This window comes from Lepus europaeus, chromosome X, assembly GCF_033115175.1.
Source record: "Lepus europaeus isolate LE1 chromosome X, mLepTim1.pri, whole genome shotgun sequence".
Lineage (NCBI taxonomy): Eukaryota > Metazoa > Chordata > Mammalia > Lagomorpha > Leporidae > Lepus > Lepus europaeus.
Window position 1 is genome coordinate 81,887,463 of NC_084850.1, and position 20,826 is coordinate 81,908,288.

General features: G+C 46.9%; 1 protein-coding gene across 1 annotated transcript in view; it reads right to left on the minus strand.

Annotated features, from left to right (window-relative positions):
• The window catches only part of SLC16A2 (solute carrier family 16 member 2), a 114,635-nt gene that overhangs the window by 92,566 nt on the left and 1,243 nt on the right, over positions 1 to 20,826 (minus strand). The window lies entirely within an intron of this gene.

The window sequence follows — 20,826 nt, forward strand, 5'->3', positions numbered from 1 at the left end:
GGGAGGAGACAGAGCATGGGGTCGAGGGAAGGCGATGGGGTTTGGAATCTGAACTGTAGCCCTTCCTTTCATAGCAATTTTCCAAGTGCTACTCAGGGAACTCCATTCAGACTTCGCAAAATGTGGGTGGCAGGGGTCCGAGCACTTAGGCCATTACCTGCTGCTTTCCCCAGGCACATTAGCAGACAGCTGGATTGGAAGCTGGGACTTGAATCAATGCTGAGACCGGGCTGTGGTGAGGATTCAGTAAAATGATTCATGCATGTGAAAGTCCAGATGACTAGGGGCACAGGGTAAATGCTGAGTTAATTTTGCTGAGCCTGAATGGTAATGTTACTAGGCCATGAGACCTAGATTGCTTTTTGACAATTTGTTTCCTCACATGTTGCCTCCACAAAAAACTTGTGGAGATCCTGGCCAATGGAAACATCTGAATAGTGGTCTGCTGGGGCCAGATCAATGCCATCATCTCCCCAGCCCAGCCTCCCACCACACACACACATCAGCGACCAGACCCTGACCAGTATTACTCTGAGTCAAACTGCCTTCCCCGTCTACTCAAAGTCCAGAAGGAAAATCCATCCACTGCTTCCAAGGGGAAAAATGTTTCATGGAGTGGGCAGGGAAAGAAACATGCATCCCGGGCCACAGGCAATTCAAGGTTAGGCTCTGTCTGCAACTCCTCCTGCCTGTACTATGCACCCAGAGAAGACCTCACACAGACATGAGCACAATCCCACAAGGCACAGAGGTAGGTTTCCCCGGGGACCCTCTGGCAGGATTTTTTCATTCTCCAATTCAAGGAGATGTTTCCTGTTTTTCACAGAGAGAAAGAGTAACAGGGCCCAGGCCTAGAGCCCAGAATAACTGCTGGATGTTGGGACACAAAGTATCTCACACGGCATGTGGGCCCAGGAGTAGGGGAGCTGAGCCACAGCCCCAGCCCAACTGAGACTGAGCTGCCTGGGGCCAGTTGCCCACTCTTCCTCTGCCCCACACATGGAAAGATCCTAGTGGTGAGGGAGAATGACCACAGCTGCTTGAGTTCATGGGGAAGGATTACTGTTGAGTTGCCAACATCAAGAATGTCAAAACTGGAAGGGGCCTTAGGAAGCATCTAGATGTGGAATCTGATATCCACAGAGGAACAGGGAAGAGACAATCCTAGGCTTGGAATTAACAGACCTGTATTTGAATCCTGGCTCTACTGTGAATGCTAGCACTTGACCTTGGATAAGTTACCTAACATTCTGTTCCTATGTGTAAATTAAAGAAAAAATAATAATAAAGGCGGGGAAAGTGGGGGAGGAGACTAACCCTCATGGAGCTATTTTGAGGATTAATTGAGATAATCCATGGAAAAATTTTAGCATAGTGCCTGGCATGCTGTAGGCTCTCAATAATTTTTTTTAGTCAAGCAGAGTTGTGGTTGAATTCTCATTCCCCCATCTCTAGTTGTTTTACTTCGAGCAAGCCACTTTGTCTCTTGGAGTGTCTTCCTCTTTCACCGGGCTGTGGTGAGGATCCAGTAAAATAATTAATGCATGTGAAAGTCCATGACTAGGGGCACAGGGTAAATGCTGAGTTAATTTTGCTGAGCCGGAATGGGAATGTTACTAGGCCATGAGACCCGGATTGCTTTTTGACAACTGTGTTACAACACCTCACACTCCTGCCTCATCCATCATGTGACTGGTCAAACAATTAGCCTAACCAGGGGTTCAAGCAAGCTGAGTTTAATCACATGAGGACTGAACCATGGTTTGGGGTTTTGGCTTCATTGGCCCTGGGCTATCCTCACTTGCTAGACCAATAATTCCTCAGCCACAGATAAAACAGGCCAAAGCTAATGAGGTAGCCACCACCAATCCTTCTCTTGGGGCTAAGAATTTCCATTCGAATTGCCAACCCTAACACTCCTGGGGCCTCTCTAGCCATTTGCCTTGCCCCTAGAGCCCAGTGTGGTGAGGGCAGGAGTGGGAAAATCAGGGACTGGGGAAAGAGGCTTTCCTATCTGTTGTTGCCCAGTCTGAGGCCACGTTCAGCTTATGTCTGATCTGCATCCTGTGAGGGCCTTTGTTGGCCCTCTAATTGTGATTGAGATCTGTCTCCAAGGCAAACCACACCTGTAGGTGGTGGGGTGCAAGGGAAGAAGTTGTACAACATTCAAAGCCCTGGAAAGTTTCAGTTGATTGACAGGGTACTGCAGGAAGACAGGCCTGTGGGAAGCAGCCACCTGTCAAATCATGCTCTTGCACTTAAGTCTAGGCCTTAACAGGCACCTCAACCTTACTCCTTAAAAAAAAAAAAGATTTATTTTATTTATTTGAAAGGCAAAGTTACAGAGAGAGGGGGAGATACAGAGAGAGAGATTTTTTTTTTTTTAATTTTTGACAGGCAGAGTGGACAGTGAGAGAGAGACAGAGAGAAAGGTCTTCCTTTTGCCATTGGTTCACCCTCCAATGGCCGCCGCGGTAGGCACGCTGCGGCCGGCGCACCGCGCTGATCCGATGGCAGGAGCCAGGTGCTTCTCCTGGTCTCCCATGGGGTGCAGGGCCCAAGCACTTGGGCCATCCTCCACTGCAGTCCCTGGCCACAGCAGAGAGCTGGCCTGGAAGAGGGGCAACCGGGACAGGATCGGTGCCCCGACCGGGACTAGAACCCGGTGTGCCGGTGCCGCAAGGCGGAGGATTAGCCTAGTGAGCCGCGGCGTCGGCCAGAGAGAGAGAGAGATCTTCCATCAGCTGGTTCACTCTCCAAATAGCTGCAACAGCCAGGGCTGGATCAGGCTGAAGCCAGGAGATAGGAGCCAGGAGCTTCTTCCAGGGCTTCCAAGTGGGTGCAGGGGCCCAAGCACTTGGGCCATTCTCTGTTGCTTTCTCAGGCACATTAGCGAGGAGCTGGATCAGAAGTGGAGCGGCCAGGACTTGCACCAGCACCCACATGGATACTGGCATCGCAGGCAGCAGCTTTACCTGCTATGTCACAATGCCGGCCCCATTGAGCCTACTCTTCCCACCCTTTGCAAGCATCCAGTGCTTGCAGAAACCATAAAGAAATAGCTGAGTTTTTCCTCCAGTGCCTGGATCCTGACTCTTAATAGGATTATTGCAACGTTGCTAGTCTATCTTCAACCAGTGCCAAGCAAATAGTAAGAGGGTATGGATCTCATTTCACAGGCCTTAGTTGCCTCCAGTGTGAAATGAGGCCATTGTCTACGTGATTGGTCTCTCAAAGTGAAGGAGTTCACTCAGTGAACCGCAGGTCAAGCCAGGCTCTACCTTACACATGCTCACGTGCACACACACATACATACACACCCTCGTTTGCCTTCACCACATCCACAAAAATGCCCACAGTTACAGACAGTTGCATATACTCACATTCCCACTCACACTCAAACATACTTCACAACTTTGACACACACATACACACACACAATGCACAATGCACACACACACAATCTCTTCTCTTCTGAAGCTAACCAGCCAATAAAGATGCTTGGGAAGGTGCTCCACCAAATATTTAGGGACAGTGACACAGAAAGGAAAGGAATTCATATTAAAAGTAAACAATCCCTAGTCCAAGGCTGAAATGGCTCAATCTCCTTGCCCTGCTCTCCCCTGCCCAACCCCAACACACACACACACACACACGCATACACACATTTTTCAAGGCATCTTTCCTGGTAAGCTAGAGCATTATGTCCTAAACCTAGAATGAAGACACATCTTGGTTGCTTAAGATAATCCTAGCTATCCCTAATAAATATCAATAGGGTCTTCTTTTGCCCTCAGATGCATCCCAACTTGGACAATAAATGGTGGGATAACTCTACCTAAACCCCTCCTCAGCCTGGGTGATGTCTGGTCCACCTGGCAAAGGGCACATCACGTGAGGGCCCAGCCCTGCTCTCTTCTTAGGAACTTGCTCTCTAATCAAACTTGCCTCTTCAGCTCTGTCACTAGGGATTCTTGTTAGTGTTTCAATCTTACAAATAAGCAAAACAATGTACTGTCCCACATTCCAGACATTGACTGGAGCCTGGGACCCTCTGCCATTTGTTTTGAGAAGTTTTCCAGCCACCCAGATTCTAGCTGGCCTCAATATGGGCATGAACCCTCTTCCTTTTGATCTTATCCCCACCTCACCTCCCCTCACCCCACTGTTTAATTCTCCAGCTATGCTCCTCCTGCTTAGAATCCTCAATACTCTCCCTGCCCCCTCCCCTTATTTTGGTCTTCCTCCCTCCCAAAACATTAGGCTCTGATGACTCCAGGCTCTCTCTGAAACACACTCCATGATACTACTCTCCTACAACCCCAGGCTCAGAGATCCTTGGAATAAAAAGGAGTGGCAAAGGGAGGGGAGGGGAGGAGACTGAGAAAGGAGAAGTTCAACTGCATTTAGGGTCTGCTTCTAATTTTCATTAGGCCTGTTGCCTAATTTCTTTTAGCTTCAAGGCACGTGGGCCAGTGACTATTTTCATGGTGGGATTAACTGTGTTTTGAAAAATATCTGAAAATGCTGTCAGCCCTTTGCAAACATGACTATAAATATATTGTCCAGGATAGAACTGTAGTGCTATTCACAGAGCAACTGGACAGGGATCCATGTTCCCCAGGCATGTGGATACTACATACTGCAGTTTGAATCTTGGCAGCAGCTGTGCTAACCCACAACCAAGATGGAGACAAGAAAGAGGTCCCAGCAAGGGCAAAAGGGACATCAATACTATCAAGTTGGGGGCTTGATAGTGTAGAGAGAAGCTGAAGGGTATGGTATGCTCAGCTGTAGGGCCATGAATATACATGCAGAGCTACATGCATCCACCTGTGTAAGGTATGGAGGTGAGAAGAGAAAGTCTAACCATGGGGAGAAGTTCGTATGCATATGCCTGTGGGTTTGTGCTTTTAGTTGTCTATGTCATGAGCTCAGGATGAAAGCCAGATGTGTGTGTATAGTTTTGTACATATACGTGGTTGCTTATATATGTGTGCATGAGTGATGTTTCAATCCAGCTACACATGCATGAGCACATATGCAAGCTTACAGATACACTTATGTATGAGGTATCTTCAAAAGTTCATGGAAATGTGTATTATGAAAAACTATGTATGGACTTTGAAATATTTTGCAACACAATGACCTTCTTGTGGACCTTTTTTTTCATGAACTTTCTGAAGTTGTATGTGGTGATCATGATGATAATTCATATGAAAGACTCAAAGCAAGTTGTAAAGGGCTGCCACTTCCATCCCCTCGTTTGAACCTCATCACAAGGCTGTGAGGCAGGGATTTTGATCCTCTTACCAGTCCCTTTTTACAGATAGAGAAAGTGAGCTCAGACTTGGCCACGATTAGAGACCAGGCAAAGCTAGGACTCCATATCAGATCCTGTGTTTTTACTCTATACCACACAACACACGGAGAAGCAAAGCAAAGGGGAGTTGAACTTTGGGGTCTTTTTTATGACTTCTCATTCCAAGGCCATTTTTTCCATTAGTGTTGATACAAATCACAGCTTTTTATTTATTTATTTATTTATTTATTTATTTATTTATTTTTGACAGGCAGAGTGGATAGTGAGAGAGAGAGACAGAGAGAAAGGTCTTCCTTTTTGCCATTGGTTCACTCTCCAATGGCCGCTGTGGCTGGCGCATCTCACTGATCCGAAGCCAAGAGCCAGGTGCTTCTCCTGGTCTCTCATGCGGGTGCAGGGCCCAAGGACTTGGGCCATCCTCCACTGCCTTCCTGGGCCATAGTAGAGAGCTGGCCTGGAAGAGGGGCAACCGAGATAGAATCCGGCGCCCCAACCGGGACTAGAACCCACTGTGCCGGTGCCCCGCAAGGCGGAGGATTAGCCTGTTAAGCCACGGCACCGGCCTACAAATCACGTTTTTAAAAAAGACAGTCACAAGGCCAGTGCTATTCTCTGTTCAGTCATGGCCTGAAAAGTAGCCTTAGGTTGTTGGTCCTGCCTGAGATACTAGCCAGATGCACTCATGGGACAGACATAAGCCATAACCTCTTTGAGCACGTGTTCCTTGGTGATCCCCTGGAGTCATGGGGATAGTTTACGGGGTGAGGAGCTGGAACAATAGGTTTGCTTCCTCTCTATTCTCTCCTGTCACTGTCTGTCGATCTATCTCTCTTCCTAAAAGCCTCAGGCTCCCAACATCTGGTCTGACCGGTTCCACCTGAGCCTTCCATGTTTGAGACATTCTGTGAAGAGCACTGGTAGCACAGGCCTGGCTAGACCTGAATCTGAGTGGTGCCACCCCCAGACAAGGCAGAAAATGATTCCATTTGGGGTCCTACTGACCTCTCTTACCCAGGCCACCAAGTCCCTCCAACTGTTTGGCCAGAGGATATAAGGAAAACTTGATTTGGGCCAATTTTTGCATAGGTAAATATAGGTCAAGGTAAACACACACACAGAGAGACACACACACGCACACACACAGTTTAGCTCTTGGACCATACAACTGTCCTATTGTTAACCATTTGGATGGTCAGATTGGTCAAGCTGCATAGAGTAATGGAGATACTAATTGTGACTCTGACATTTCCAAAATCAGTGATTTGAAGTCCTTGGAAGAGTCAGGAGCAGGGGAGAGGCTTGGTTTCCTGGTCATTTGCAGGCAGAAGATGCCTACCATTTCCTTTCTGTACCATGACTATGCTCAGTCATCTCAATTGGTCACCAGGACTCTAACTTGCTAATGCTTAGAGCTTCCCTAAGGGAATTTTATCGGGGCCTTTAGGCATTTGTCCTCCCCCTGGCCCTAGCTCCAGAAATAAATCATCCTTCCAAGTAATAAAATAGGAGGTCCCAACCAGCAAGGAGGTTATGGGGCTTGGTACAGAAAGTTCTTGGGAGATGGGATGCAGAGCACCTTGTTGTAGATGGAGCTTATTGAGTTCAAAACTGTTGTATGTGGGTGTGTAGATCAGCCACAGTAATTGATTCTCTCCAAGACCTAAGGAGGAGCTTACAGACAGGCATTGCCTAGGCAGGATTACCCAAGAGGTAGACTAAGCATGAGCTTAGGGCACCAATGAAGCAGGGCCATCTCATCATGAGAAAAGTACAAACTTAATGAACTGTTTCAGAATTTGGCAGGCAGAAAAACAGTACCTGGGACCTCTACAGGTCTCAGTCTGGTCCTCGGCATGGCCAGCATCATAGCAGCTTGGCTGGTACCTTAACACAGCATGCCTAGCCCCCAGAATTCCTGGCAGGGTAATACTGAGCTCCCTTGTGCTCACCTCAGATCACATTTGCTCTCTGAAGCTGAGCTATATAGACTCATGAGCTATAGTCTACCAGATAGATAAGAAGAATAGCAAACACACATGCATTATGTACCAGATGCCGGACACTGTTCTAAGCTGGCTTAGATAGATATATACGTATCAACTCATTTACCAGTCCTATGTGGTAAATAATCTTGTTTACCCTTCTTTTACAAATGAGGAAATAGAGGCACAGGTTAAATTCCTTGCTCAAGGAGTGTTGGAGTCAGGATTTTCCAGACAGTTGGCCTCCAGGGTGCTCACTCAGGCAAGCTTCATGAGAGGATGACTCTCGGTCATATCTCACTCACAGGACAAAATCCTCTGTTTAAAAAATAAAACCCAGGTCTTAGAAAAGTGACTTTAAAGTGGAGATTATTCAGGAGACACTTCCAGGGGTTTTGACTCAGCATATCACGATCTGTGCCACCAAATTTCAGCTTCTCGTTGAGGAAGGCTCACTTGTGTGTACACTTTCTCTTTGCTTCTCTAGATGGAACTCTCCAAGGAGCTAAGCTAGAAACCACAGAATAACTACCGTGGCCAAAACTCGTCTTTGTTCAAATCTAGGAGGGTCTGTTTTCCATCTTCATCAGAGAAATTCTCTCCCTTTCCCCACCACACCACTCCCAGAAATCCTCACCTCCTGGCCAGGAAGTTCCCAAGGTCTCCTTGTTTTACAAAAACCACTGGTTCTAAGGACTACTCAGCCTCTGAGAGGTCCAATGTTCTCGTATGTAAGTGGGGAAATTTGAGTACAGAAAGGGGAATAGACTTGGCATAGTCACAAAGACAGCCAGAATCAGAGCCCAGGTCTGACGCTCAGATTTTTTTTTTATTTTCAAAACTTTATTTATTTCCATTTTATCTGAAAGGCTGAAAGACAAAGGCAGAGAGAGAAAGGGATTGATTTTCCATCTGCTGGTTCACTCCCAAAATGCCCACAACTGTCAGGGTTGAACCAGGTTAAGGCCAGGATGCTAGAACTCAAATTCAGGTCTCCTACATGGGCAGCAGGGACCTTGAGCCATCACCTACTGCCTTCCAGGATGCACATTAGCAAGGAGCTGGAATCCGATGCAGAGCTGGGACTCAAACCCAGACACTCCTACATAGGATATAGGCATCACAAGCAGCATCTTAACTGCTGCAGCTATCAAGTTCTCTTTCTTGATAGGAGCCAGGAGGTACTAGCTATGCCTATATCATGCCTTTCTTTCTTCTTTTTTTTTAAAAAAGATTTCTTTATTTACTTGAAAGTCAGAGTTACAGAGAGGCGGGGTGGGAGGGAGCAGTCTTCCATCTGCTGGTTCACGCCATAGATGGCTGCAATGGTGGAGCTGTGCCGATCTGGAGTCAGGAGCCAGGAGCCAGGAGCTTCCTGCAGGTCCCCCATGCAGTTTCAGGGGCCCAAGGACTTGGGCCATCTTCTACTGCTTTTCCCAGTCCATAGCAGAGAGCTGGATAGGAAGTGGAGCAGCTGGGACTCTAACCGGCGCCCATGTGAAATTCGGGCACTGCAGGCAGCTGCTTTACATGCTACACCAGAGTGCCGGCCCCATCTGTCTTTCTTTTTATTATTATTATTATTATATTATTCCCATTTATTTGAAAAACAGAGTTAAAGAGAGAAGTCGAGACAGAGAGAGAGTTAGAGAGGTCTTCATCTGCTGGTTCACTCCCCAAATGGCCGCAATGGCCAGAGCTGGACCAATCTGAAGCCAGGAGCCAGGAGCTTCTTCCGGGTCTCCCATGTGGGTGCAGGGGCCCAAGCACTTGGCTATCCTCTGCTGCTTTCCCAGGCACATTAGCAGGGAGCTGGATTGGAAGTGAAGCAGCCGGGACTTGAACTGGTGCCCATATGGGATACCAGCCGGAGTTCTAACCTGCTGCGCCACTGCGCAACAGAGCCAGCCAGCCCTCCCATAGTTTGTTTTTTTTTTTTAATTATTATTACATCCTGCCTTTCAAGAGTTCCATTTCTATGCCGCTGAATTTAGTGACTCCCAGTTGTTGTTTCACTATACTGTACCACTTCTCACCTGTGCATGTAAATATCAGGTTGCTACCAAGTTTAGAAAAAAAAAATTTCTGTTCCAGCTTTCAGAGGTCTTCTATGTTTCTGTCCCCATGGAATGTGGAATTGAGAGACCTTGGTTCTAGTCCCAGCTGAGCTAAATATTAAATTTGTTCGGGCCATCAAAGAAGGAGGTACCTTTCTCTGAAGGGAGGAGAGAACTTCCACTTTGACTATGATCTTGTCTAAATAAGAATGGAGTTGGTGAACTCAAGAGGCTTGCATAGCCTTGGCAGCTCATGACAAGAGCCTCAGGTGATTACTGACGTCATAAATAAGTGTGTCAATTGTTAAATCAACAACAGGAGTCCCTGTGCACTTACTTCCCATGTAGGATCTCTGTCCTTAATGTGTTGTACTATGTGAATTAACGGTATAACTAGTACTCAAACAGTACTTTATACTTTGTGTGTCTGTGTGGGTGCAAACTGTTGAAATCTTTACTTAGTATATACTAAATTGATCTTCTGTATATAAAGAGAATTGAAAATGAATCTTGATGAAGAACGGGATGGGAGAGGGAGTGGGAGATGGGATGGTTGCGGGTGGGAAGGTGGTGAGGGGGAGAAAAAGCCGCTATAATCCAAAAGTTGTACTTTGGAAATCTATATTTATTAAATAAAAATTTTAAAAATTAAAAAAATATTAAATGTGTGATGTTAGGGCCGTGTGCCATTAATCTGCTGTCCACTTTGTGCAGCTGTAAAACGGGACTATGAATCTACACGGCCCTTCCCTGCAGTGATCTTTTCCCTAACAAATACAAATATGTTGGCTTTTCTTTTCCCAAACCCCTCTAACATAGCACTTGAGGTGACCAATGGTCATGGCACATGATGAGATTCACCTGAGTATCTTATGTCATAAGAATCTCTATTGCAGGGGTCAATATAAACTCAGATGTCAACTACAATGTGCCACACACAGAGGTGGTGGATTCGCCAGCTACCCTGATCTGATCATTACACATTACAAGGTTCTCCAAAAAGTTCATGGAAGTGGAATTAAAAGATTAGTTAATTCTGGTGCCAGAATTTTTGAAAACTGTGGTTTTTCCCAACACACATTTTCCATGAACTTTTTGAAGACTTCTCATATGTACAAGTATTGAAATATCACACTATACCTATAAATATGTACAATTATAATGTGTCCTTAAAATTTTTTTTTCAGTATTAAAAACAAGGAGGAAAAGAAAAAGTGCCCAGCCTGTTGACATGGAAGAGCAGGTGGCGTGGACTGAGAGGGCTATGCCACAAGCCATTTGCAGGCGTCTCATTCTGTGGCCTGATGCCCAGACATCCCCCTGCCTTGTGCCCTTCTCTACAAATGTCCTCGGGTTTTTTCCTCTCCTCCTGCTCCTCCATCCCACCCCACCTGCTGGGTAGGACCTAATGGGAAACAGTGACTCACTGGGCACCAGGATCTTAACCACAACCAAGCTGTCCAGCTCTCAACCGCCACCCCACCACTGCACACTTCTCCACTTAGCTGAATTTCAAGTTGCGACTCTACCTGTATACCTTCCCTGATTCCCTCTGGCCCTCAACTCTCCTTTTCTACATCAGCACTTGAAACTCACATTCAATATAATATACATTTTTTACTATTTAGCAACAATCTGTAGTAGTTTGGTATATTACACCTTCTCAAAGAAATCATAAACTGCTTGAGGGATATTGTTCCTTCCCAAGGTCTGGCTTAGCACATCACAAAGACCTACTGACTTGAATCGATCTCAGCTGAAATGGAGGTGGAGGGCTTGTGAGGAAGGAGCAAATGAACACTTCCTGAACACTTACTACAAGGGTACTTCAAAAGATCTGTGAAGAATGGAATTAAAAAATAAGTCTATTTCAGTGCAAACATTTTAGAAATCCATGCATAGCTTTTTGATAATATGTATTTTCCAGGAACATTTTGAAGACCCCTCATATGTACCAAGCTGTATGCCTGATGTTTTACATGCCTCATTTAATTTCCATACCAGTAATGATAGATGCTATTATTAACTGTACTTTACATATGAAAAGACCTGTATTCCAACAAGTTGAAAACCTTGTCAAGGCCAGCCATGTGGTAAATTATCTGAATCTAGTGTATTTGACTGTACAGCCCACAGTCAAAGATTGCTAACAGGAGTGAGCCTTTCTTGTAGCAGTTAAGGTGCCGCTCAGGACACCTTTATCCCATACCAAGGTGCCTGGGTTCACATTCCAGCTCTGCTTCTGATTCCAGCTTCCTGCTAATGTACCCTGGGAGGCAGTAGGTCATGGCTTAAGTACTTGGCTCCTTGCCACCCATGTAGGAGACCTGGATTCCATTCTAGGCGCCTCACTTCAGCCTGGCCCAGCCATGGCTATTGCAGGCATTTGGATAGTGAACCAGTGGATGGAAGATTCTCTTTCTCTCCCTCTCTCTCCCCCTTGCAAATAAATATAAATAAAACATTTTCATTGGTAAGAGCCTGAATGACCATTAGTAATATGTTGGCCAAATAAATTATGAGATACCCATATAATGGAAGATGGTGCATTCAGAAAAAAAGGAGGACTTTGTGGACTTAATGTGTAATGCTATCCAAGATGCATTTTGAAGCAGAAATGGCAAGATAGAGAATAAGGTGGATTATCATGTACCATTTGTACTTTAAAAGTAGGGTATGCATACACATAATTGTAAATGTACAGAATATCTCTGGAAGGATACACCAGATAACACTGGTGGCCTCTAGGGAGGGAAACAGGGTAGCTGGGAGACAAGAGTAGAAGACTTTTTCCTGTTACATCTTTGATTTTTGTCTCACATCTTTCCACAAAATAATGCTCAAGAATTGACTTGGGAAAAGTTCAAGGAAAGAGGTCTTAATGGAAGCTTCCTAAATGGCCATCGAAATGCTTGCTCAAAACTGCTACTGCAGTCCTTCTTTGTGAAGGCCACAATCCTTCTGTGGCCTCTGTTCTCTGGGGCTATCCTGTTTAGAACACAAGGAAACTGGCCCACTCCAAAACTGAATACAAAGAAGCAAGGCTCCTATGCTTAACGTACCCTGCCCCAGACCTTCTGACCCTAAATATCCCTTTCCTTCTTCCTCACTACCTGCAGGAGAACAGAGGCTCTGTAAGAGACCCTCGGGAGGAAATGACACCCTAACTCCACCCCCCCACCCCCAGCAATTCCTACTACAGAACTCAGCCCTTGACTCCTAGGGAGGTTTGTGAATTCCTGCCAAGTGCTGTAAATATTTCAACATGCCTTGTTTCCTTGAATGTATATGACCTGGGATCTGGCCCCTCCTCTCCTTGGGCTCTCGGAGAGCTGAGAAACAAAGAAAACACAGCCAGTCCTCAGCTACAGGACACCCGGGGGCAAACTGCAGAAGCATACAGAAGGGAGATGGGGAAGAGATGGAGTGGAGAGGTAGGAGGTAGGGAAGAAATATTTACAGAAAGATAGACAGACTCCATTTCTAGGGGCTGGTAAAGGATACTAATGACAACTTAACAATTTACAAAAATCCTTCACTTACGTGCAATCTCATTTGACCCTTTGCAGTCCTATCAACACAAATACTATTCAGCTCCTTCTGTAGAGAAGAATACAGAAGCCCAGAAAGGTTACATGACTTGTTCAGGGCTAACCAACTAATTAGAGACAGTTTTTCTGAATTCACAGATTACGACCCTTTGTACAAAGACTCTGGGTGGAGTGGGATGGGGAGTGAGAGGAGTATGCCTTGTATCATGAGATTATCAATCTTCTGCTTACTAACCCCCTTCTTGGTCATCTCTTTCTAGCCCTTAGTCATAAGGAGGCCTGGAGGCTACAGGAATGCAAAGCTAGGCAGCAGTCTTCCTTGAGAGCTTCTTCATGGCTGCATTATTATTGGGTGATGTCTAAAAGTAGGAGTTTTGGACTCCAATCAGCTGGCTCCAAATCCTGACTCTGCCATTACATGATATATGAGTTTCAGCAAGCTATTTAACATCTGTGGCCCTCTTTATGTGTGAAGTAGAGGAAATAATGGTACCTATCTGATAGGGTTGTTAAGAATTAAAATGAGGGGCCAGCACTGTGGTGTAGTAGGCTAAGCCTCTGCCTGTGGCACTGGCATCCCATATGGACACCGGTTCATGTCCTGGTTGCTTCTCTTCTGATCTAGCTCTCTGCTATGGCCTAGGAGGGCAGTGGAGGATGGCCCAAGTGCTTGATCTCTGTAGTTCTGCCTGTCAAATAAATAAATAAAATCTTAAAAAAAAAAAAAAAAAAGAACTGGGGCCGGCGCTGTGGCACAGCGGGTTAACGTCCTGGCCTGGAGCGCCAGCATCCCATATGGGTGCTGGTTCGAGACCTGGCTGCTCCACTTCCAATCCAGCTCTCTGCTATGGCCTGGGAAGGCAGTACAGGATGGCCCAGGTCCTTAGGCCCCTGCACCCACGTGGGAGACCCGGAAGAGGCTCCTGGCTCCAGATCAGCACAGCTCTGGCAGTTGTGGCCAATTGGGGAGTGAACCATCAGATGGAGGACCTCTCTCTCTCTCTCTCTCTGCCTTTTCTCTCTCTGTGTAGCTCTAACTTTCAAATAAATGAATAAATCTTTTTTTAAAAAAAGAACTAAAATGAGTTAATACATGTAAAGTGCCTACTATAGTGCCTTGCATATAGTTAATAGCTAAATGTTAAGTAAATTTTGGAAATTGTTATTACTTTTACTACTATTACTATTAGGGCATTTGGCAGAATTAAGGAGCTAAATATCAAAGAAATCCCAGCAAGTAATGCAGTTTTCTCCCCAGTAGGAGGGAGGGTTTATAGGGATGCGTCTTCATTTTTCTGCCCACTTGCCCTTGGGATTAGTGGCAATCTCACACAAGTAGCATGGGCTGTGAACACAGGAAGAGCTCTTTGTGAGAAACTCAGTGACCTGAACAAATGACTGAACCTGTGACCTTTGTCTCCTAGGCACCATGTTCTAAGCAACTGTGTTCATTGGCCGGGACAGACATCATACACCCAGCTATACACACGTACACACAAGTCTGGACACATGGGTGCATGTGCCTACCCTTCCAGCCTGGATAAGAGGGTAGGCGGGCAGATCCACAGGACAAACAGGGCAAAGAGACTGTGTGGGGACTGCTTGTTTAGCGACATTCCCTTTCCTCTCTTCTCTTCAGCCACACAGAAGCAGGAGATTAACTAACCTGGGAACTTCACGTCCCCTTCCACATCTTTCCTAAAAGCGCTTTTGATGCTGGTTAGGGCCTCAGTGTCTCTCTTTTCCCTTCTCTGGCCCCTCTACAAATGTTGCTAAGGGCTCAAAATAGAAAGGACCAGAGCACCTGGAGCTACTGCAAACCAATCTGAAAACTCTGGGGATTCAGCTGGCCTAGGAGATAAGGAACAGTGATGGTGAGAATTTGAAGAGAAAGGATTCAAGTGGCTGGGACATTTGCTGAATACTACAAAGTAAGACCTTGCTACAATATGATCTCCTGAGCTGTGGAAAAAGGAGGTGTGCAAAGCACAAAAAGGTTTTGTTTCATAGCAGATATCTTACTGCAAAAATCCAGTGGGGATGGCCTGCACTCTCTTGAGTGCTTCATAGAAATCACCCTTTACCCAGAAAGTGGCAAGCAAGAGTAAGCAGAAAGAGAAAGCAAGAGAAAGTGTAGGAGTGAGCCTGAGCCCCTACCTGGAGCTGGGCTTAAACCCCAGTCCTTCCTCTTACCGCACTGGAAAGGAAGAGAAGAGAGCAAACAATACTAGGAGGAAAGGGGGTGGCACATCTAGCAAATGTGATAAAAATGCACCGTGAAAATAGGAGGAGCTGAGAAAATATGTGATTGGGACAGCCAGTTCCACCTCTTCCTCTCCCATCAACCCCGGAAACTAGAGCAATGTAGAGGATAGAGGAGGGTAAGGCTGCCACTGAAACAGGCCCCATTCCCCACCCACAAGTAGGTGCCAAATGATTTCACATTAGCAACTATAGCACCCTCCTTCAGGGCAAATGATTGAATGGCTCTCGGCTTAGTCTTCTGTTACCCACAAAGCCAGAGAAGGCTGGGGTGGCCTAAATCCTCTTGCCAGCAACCTTTGAATATTGAGAGGTTGAAGACAGGTAGAAACTTGCAGTCATCATTTCCCAGTTCCACTGTTGGGGGAGTTGCAAATGGATCCAGGTCAAGAGATATAACCCAAGCGGGCAATGTTCACTCCGTCACCCTCACCTTGCAACTTTTTCCTGGTCTCAGTCCTCCATGTCAGTCTCCCTTGCCCCTCCAGAAGCTTCTGTGACATTAAACCTGATTCCATAGACAGATGGGAGAAGACTTCTTTCAGATACAATATTCATAATCTATGGCTTGGGGGGTTGAGTGTGTGTGTGTGTGTGTGAGTGTGTGTGTGTGTTGATAATGAAGCCTTTTCTCCAGGCTTTATTAATCCCCACGTGAGATAGTTCTTTTCAAGACAGGAAATCCCAGTTCATCATTACACAATCTGAAAAGAGTAAATGATTCTTCCTTTTCAAAATGTAACACAACAAACAAAAAGATGCTGGCAGGAGAAGCAGTGCATCCCCCTGGGAAACTGGTCGGCTCCAAAGGTTGAGTTTGCATCCTTTGTGCATTTCTGCAAATGTTGACATTCCAGCTGCTTGTTTATTCTTCAAGGGGCTGGAGGAAATATTGCCAATGACAAGAAAGCATAAATCTGGAGGAACAGGGGAGAGTGCTCTGTTCCTGGACTTCAGTAGGCACACTGTCAGCCAAGCCCTGAGTGAAGCTGAAGTTGACCAGAGCTTGTGGACTCCCAACAGGGCCTTCTACAGGATCACAGTCAGCAGCCCTCCCCCACCCCCCGTCCACCACAGCACCAAGCAGCACCCCAGAGCCAGCTCAGAAGATGTCCTGTCTGAAGCACCCCCCACACACAATCTGAGCCCTCTGCATTGCATTTTGGAATCTCTGTTGAGTCTTCTAGCCTGAAGCAACAGCAAACAAAGGTCACACTGACCACGCATTTCTGAGAAATGAGAGTGAGCTGTGGGAAATTGAATTCCAGGAGAGAGATCCAAACTGAGGCCTGAGGAAATGTTTGCAGTTTGATGCTTTTGAGGAATACATTCAAATACTGGGAAACAGCAGCAGTCAGGCCCACCCTGCCAGCTAGTAGCAGGCCAAGTTGGAGGGCTTCCCTTGGAGGCCCAGTTCTACGCCGAGCAGAGAATTATGGGAGAAGCAGCTATAGACCCAGAGTAGCCCCTACATCCTGGATAACAAGGAATGGGGCTTTTTAGCCACATCCTTGTGCATGGGTAGACCCATAGTCATTAAATACAAGTGACATGGGGAGAATAATATCTATATGGCTTTCTAGATCTCCTCCCAGTCCATCCTCCCCCCATTCAGGCAGCTTAACAAATTTTCATTTCTCTGAATGAGTCAAAATGTATATCATGAGAATGGAGAACAAGATATCCCATCATTCTAGAAGAATAGAATGGCAGGGCTAGGAAGTTCATGTACTTAAGCCCTCTCATTCTATAGGTTGATAAATTGAGGTACAGAGAAGTAAAGTACCTGCTCAAAGTCACACAGCAAGTCAGGGGCACAAGTTGTGTAACCCCCAGCTACTACCTAAATGGTATCACTGAGATTACCAGCTTTTGGAAGTCCAAGTTTTGGTCTGAGGTCTTGCTTTTTGTAGCCTTATAGTGAGAATTTGAAGTGAGTCAAGGATCCAGACTCAGCCAGCTACCCCAGCTCAAAAAACATCCCATCTGGGTGGCATCAAAATACTCCAAACTCTGCTTTTCACCCCTTCCAGTCTGAGGCAAGATGGCAGTCTGGGATCCAGTTTGCTTGGAAGGAGGCAGCAGAGTGACTTGAAAGATGCCTGGCCAATGACCCTATGGCCTAAAGCTCCAGAGCAGGTTCTAAGCCAACCTGATCTAGCTCTGCTGAATGGTAGGCAAAAGCCTCGAGTCAAAATCAAGAGATCGGCAGTTTTGCTCAAAAGATACCTTAATCCCAAAGTCAGCAATTTAGTGGTTATCCCAGTGAAACACTGAGCCAAGGAATGAAAAAGCCCTAGGATGGCGATGAGGAAGACAGCCTACTCTGCCATTGGTCCCACTCATCCTTGGGACTCTTGGTTTATCCAAAGGCAGAGTGGACCAGCTTTTTCTAGGCCTAGAAAAATTTTGTCTCCATCAGAGTACCCCATCAGCTTGAACTATCTGTGTCCAGTAGTGAACCTTCTTGACTATTGTCCCTTTCCCTGATGGTAAGACCCCTAACCCAGACCTCTCACCTTAGGAGTTTACAAGAGCCATGCTTATAAAATGCCTAATAAAAAATTCCTCTCATTATCATAGTTCACAGCTCAGTACTAGACTGGCAGTCAGGGTAGAAAGTGCAGGGTTTACTCCAAAAGACTTAAGCAAGCATTTGGCCTAGTGATTAAGACACTGCTTGCAATGCCCACATTCCATGTCAGAGTGCCTAGTTTCACATCCGAGCTATCTTCCCGATTCCAGCTTCTTGCTAATGTGCACTCTGGGAGATGCAGGTGATGGCGCAAATACCTGGTTCCTTGCCATCCACGTGGGAGATCCAAATTGAGTTCCTGGCTCCTGGATTCAGCCTGGCCCAGTCTCAGCTGTTGGGGCCATTTGGGAAGTGAAACACAGACAGGAGGTCTCTTTGTGTCTCTATTTCTCTGTGTGTCTCTCCTTGTCTCTAACTCTCTACCTCTAAAATAAATAAAATGAAGTTTAACATTTTTTTAAATACTTAAGCTTGGAGCCAATATTAGCAGCTCCGGCTTATTCTGTCTTATCCCCTGAACCCCCAGCCCTGATCTCCAGCTCCAAATTCACTCGAGGGTTCCACTAGTGGGCTGGGGCCTGTAACCAATGCCGCCTTACTCCTCTTAACCCTCTTTTCTCCAAAAGGCTTCCCTATTATCCCAGAAGACTATGCCGGGCCTATACATCTCACAAAATTGCCTGGTTGCTGCCTGTCCTGGTTGCTGCTTTGTCTGGGTTGGGGAATAGCCAAATTTCCCACAATATCTGCAACCAAAGTATAGGCTCATTTCTCTCCTGATCTTTTTCGCTAAATCAGACCTTGGTCACTTGCTCTATTCTCAGGAACTTTTGCCTGTCAGTCCTTCCAGCTCTAGGACCTAGGGAAAGTTGATTTCCCTCCAAAACAGGCTAAGAGAGGGGACAAGATATACTGCTACATACACCACAGAGCTGTATACATCACAGAGTCCACAAAGACTGTGAATTGCTTGCTCTAGTATGGCCTGATTTTTACTTTCCTTCTACCTCCTGAAGCTTTTTCCAATGCTCACAGGCCCCCTGACATGAAGTTATTTCCAAGACATCAAAGCTACCTTTCTCTGGGGCTTCTCACAACCATTCCAATCATCTGCAGAACCTTAGACTCACTAAGCCAATCAGCATAGCTTGAGGGTTGTTTGCTATTAGGCCAAGACAAAAAGAACTGGGATTTAAGGGTGCCTCCAAACACTAAATTCATAGATTTTTGGAGATAGAAATCACATCATACATTAATAAAAATGGGCAATGCACCAACCTCCTTGATGCAAATATTGGCTAGTGGGCAAATATTGGCTAATACAGATATCAGCCAACTTCCATCCCTTTGAGGCACCAGGACTATGACACAGAATGCTGGGAAATTCTCCATAAACTGCAGAAAGTGTGTGCAGGCTGAGATGTCTAGAATCTCAGGATCCAAAAGCTTGCTTGGGAAAGCTGAGGAGTTTGGGAAAGGTAGTGCTGAGGGCTGAGATTTTTCTGGAAGCTCTCAAATGTGGTAGGGTGCTAGTGGCTTTTCCAAAATAAAAACTGAGGTGTTCTGAAGAGCCTCCAGTATCAAAAATAACTCCAGTGAATTCAAGATACACCACAGCAAGGACCCAGGCCAAAGCATTCTGAGACCCTGGGGACACAGAAAATTCCTTTCTGTCACTTCCTGACCTACAGGCTACATAATTTAAACCAGTAACCTCAGCCCTTCAGTGGACCTGGTCAACGTCAGAGTACACACAACAGCCACACCTCTACAGAGACCACTGCACGACTGCTACACACACACACACACACACGCACACACTGCTGCACTCTGAGGTCTTGACCGGAAAGTCTCAGCCAGCCCTCCCCCTGAGTCCCCTATGATCACCTACTTTGAAGTCTGTTCCCCAGCAGTGAACCTCTTCCTGGTAAAATGGTGGTTTTTCCAAGTTTTTTACACACTCCTGAGGCCCTAGTTTTAGGCCTGATCGCACCCCAGAAAGGCTAGGGCCTAGCTTCAGCCCAGCCTGCACCCACTCGCCATCAAGATTCACCCCCAGACTTTGCCACTGAGCTTGAAGGCCAACAGCCTGCCTTCAACCACAGAGCAATGCCCAGCAGGTGCCCCCTGAGGTAACCTAGGCAACAGCCTGAGGCCCTACCCTGGCTGCCTTCCCAAGAGTCCCTGGACTGCCTCAAAGGAGCGGGAAAATGGTGGTCCCAGGGGTGAGTGTAGTAGCGACCTTTCTTTCCAGAAGCGGTTCCACACAGTCCAGGGACCCCTGCTTTCCAGCCTCAGGAGGCCTGGGTAGTCTTGAGACTGCCCTTAACAGCTACTGACACACACTCAAGCTTTCCTCAGGTGAGGCCTGCACGCTGGAGCTGTGCCAATGGGTCACAAGGTGGGAGGCCCCAAGAGCCCTAAAGCCCTTTCTGCAGGGCAGTCCAGTGAAGCTGTTAACACCAAGTCCTGGGTCGAGAGCTGTGAGACAAGCTCTCCAAGCACCCTGGAGAATCCACAGGTGCTTGCCCCAGAATTCAAAGTTCCTACGCTTACTGAACAGTGCAGCTCGGATGGCAGCAGAAGTAGGCGCCGGGGCCTCAGGGCAACACTCGGAAAAGCCATGCGTTGAGTTGTGTACTTGGGGCGGGTAAACGGGGTTGGGTGGGGGTGTGAGTCCAGCTGTCCTGAGGAGCCACGAGAGGGACAAGCCTTGCTGGCGAGGACATCACGGCTGCCTCCCGAAACCTTTCAGCACAACAGCTGGGGGCTTCGCCGGTGGCTTGCTGACAAAGCGGAATGGCTTCTCTGACTTCTAGACGTTCACAGGCGGCCTCAAGGCCAAGAGCGCGCACGCCTCTTTGAGTCACAGACCCCGAGAGCAAGGGCTGTGCCCTCCACCGCCACTCTCCTGGTCTTAGGGAGAGACCCAGTCGGCCCCAAGCAGCAGCAGCAGTCGCAGGGCCAGCATTCGGGCTTCAGACCGAAAGAGGCACCCAGCGGACAGCACGAAGGCTTGGGGCGCCAGCGAGGGCTTGGCTGAGGTTGGGGGCGGCGCGGAGGGAAGCTGCAGGGCCCAGCCCGCCCGGCCACCTCCCTGCAGGCTTTGGGGCTC